This window comes from Engraulis encrasicolus, chromosome 11 (assembly GCF_034702125.1).
Source record: "Engraulis encrasicolus isolate BLACKSEA-1 chromosome 11, IST_EnEncr_1.0, whole genome shotgun sequence".
In the NCBI taxonomy this organism is placed as follows: Eukaryota; Metazoa; Chordata; class Actinopteri; order Clupeiformes; family Engraulidae; genus Engraulis; species Engraulis encrasicolus.
The window spans coordinates 24177545-24180555 of NC_085867.1; positions in this window are offsets into that span (position 1 = coordinate 24177545).

Below are 3011 nucleotides of genomic sequence, written 5' to 3' on the forward strand. Positions count from 1 at the left end.
TCTGAAACTTAACTTCACATGCTGAAGCTCTCCTTAAAGCATGTAGAAACCATCGAGGTTCACTATGAAAGTCCTTCAGAAATTGACAATCATTTTAAGAAAAGCATTTGAAGCATAGGACAAAGCGCTGCTGATCTAGAACATATATTAAATCAAATACGGTTATTGAAGAGGGCTTAACTGAAGATTTCTCCAGAGTTCAGGACATTATTATAAGAAGTCTACGCTCATTGTACAGCCAAAGCTCTTCAAGGACTGACGTGTCACAATGTAGAGTTTACCACCTATGATGAACCAGTTTTAGACGTCAGAACAGATGGCACAAACTGCTGCTGGGAATATTTCTTTGAGAAAGATCTCGCCTTGATTTGTCTTGCCAATTACTAAGTAATAATAATATTAAAAAAAGACATGCACGATCAGAACACTCCTCTCCAATACAGATAACAGCAGGACCAGGGACAGTTTTGTCCAGGCTCGGGACAAAGTCATACGAAAGCCAGCCCCCACCCAATACATGCAATGTAATGAGGAGGACCTAATTCTGGCCGCCTTCCCTGGCTAACAGTAACAACTCAGACGGGATACAGGATTGACCCGTGGCAGTCCGCACCACCAAAAGCACAAATAAACCAACCGTCTCTTGCGGCACTGTTGTTCAGACATCATGTGGATATTTCTGATGAAAAACCGACTCACTGCATACACTGCTGTGCCATAGTGACAAATGCCAAGGGGGAGGGAGGGGGAGTGGATTTTGTTCAACAGGCAAAAACAACACAAAACAAAACCAAACAAAAAAAGCCAAACAAACACCCCAAGTAAAAAGTCATTTCTGATGGCTGCTGGCCTCGCTGAAAGAGCAACATTGTGGCCTCACTCGCTCACTCCGCGAGCTGAGCCATGAAAGCGGCCAGTGTGCGAGGGGGAGACAATACCAGCATGCTAAATGAAAACGAGTCCACTTCAGCTGAAGTATACACAACCCCAAAAATTTACGAGCCAAAACAAAGCAAGGGAGAGTTGCAAGAGAGAGAGAGAGAAAAAAAGAGAGGTTGAATGAGTGAAGGAAGAGCCCAAGATTATGTACTACTGGCTAAGGGGTGACAGAGTTGTGACATGAAAAAACACTTCTGCAGGGTAAAAAGTTAACGTCAAGCCCTGCAACAGACGCCAACTCGGCAGGGCCGGTGACAGCTTTGACCAGGCCCAGGAGACCCCAGGCCCAGGCCCCAATTCTGGGACCCCTCTCTCTGTGGGCCAAACAACACGCATATCCATTTATGTATCCCCCTGCTCATTGAGGCCTGCAAATCGGTTTCATATATTCAGAGCTGTGGAAACCTGAAGAAGTGAAAACACTTTTGCAGGACATGGTTGGGTGCAACACAAAAGATGCCAGGCCCGTATCGTATATATATGCATCTGTTTTGGGGAAATGAAGGAAAAAAAACAGTCTGGAATGACTTGGCTGTGAAGGCAGTAACCCTTGCAGATCAAGATTACACACAGAGAACACTGATCTGCCTTTGATGTGTGTGTGTGTGTGTGTGTGTGTGTGTGTGTGTGTGTGTGTGTGTGTGTGTGTGTGTGTGTGTGTGTGTGTGTGTGTGTGTGTGTGTGTGTGTGTGGTGTTTTAAGCCAGACTCCAGACATGTCATCATTATACAGCTGCTACTTCAGTCATGCTCACTATAAAGTTACAGGAAGCTAAAAGATGTGACCGCATTAACACTTTATATCGTTCCGGGTAATGCCATTATTGCATTCAAATTAAGCATTTTAACCATCTTGGAAATGTCATACAATATTTAGGACTTTTTGGAGTTTACTTTCTTGGAAACCAAGAAATGTGGCTTGGAAAAAAATGTAAACATTTTCATTCACTGCATGTTTCCGTACATTGTTCCCCAAAGTAAAGAAAATAACAACGGGTCACGCTACTCATTTTCTCACACTGGAATAACTACAGGGTTTGTGTGAAATCTACTTGATTTTGAAGTTCGTGTTTTTAACACTACAATAGTGCCCTCTACTAATACAGGCACCGACTACTATATTTGGTAACACTTTACTTGACGCCGGTGTCATAAGCATGTCATTACAGTGCCATAATAGTGTCATGAAACTGTCATAGATAAGTCGTAAACATTTCATGACTCTTGGCCTTAAGTTACATTCGGTTATGTCAAAATCAACCTTGTGTTGTCTATGCCATAACCGAATGTCACTTAAGGCCAACAGTCATGAAATGTTTATGACACTTGCATAACTGCACTATGACACTATTATGAGACTAATGACATGCTTATGACACCGGTGTTACCCTATATTTTAAGGTGTACAGATTAAAAGGCCTGAACATTCTTCAGCTGTCAAATAGACAATCGCAAAAAAGCACTTAAGCAGGCATCATGGAGCATTAAGCTAGCTAGTTAATACAAAACATGGATGATGATATGGGGTGTGGAAGTCCATCGATCACTTCATCCTCTATTCACAACCCCGTTTGCTTTCCATGCCTGTAGTTTTATGAGCTTATGGTCACGTTATCTTATCCTTCTAACAGTTGAGGAGTTAATGATTTAACATTTGTAGTTATTACAAATTATATTGTACATATAATTTGTTGAATTAAATATTGATTACATATAGATAAAGAAATCGCAAAAAAAATTGTCTGTTGCAGACTGGACATGTGAACCTGATGTTGTTAGTATCCTGTGTGTGAAAAAAAATCAGAAGATCTGCAGGGTTGAAGACCTTGAACAAGGGGGAACCCTGTTCCGAATGGATTTGCAACTGCCCAACAGATATTCCCTCTGATCGACGGGAAAAGCACTTTTGAAACTTCTTCAGGTCCGAAACTCTGAATCACAAGACACAACGAGAGTGCCAACATGCATACTACGGTCATAACGCACCACACAACCGACCGACTCCTCCGCAAACCCAGTTGCCGCATCTTCAGAATTGTAGTATTTGTTCCTTTGTTACTAAGTCCACAGTAA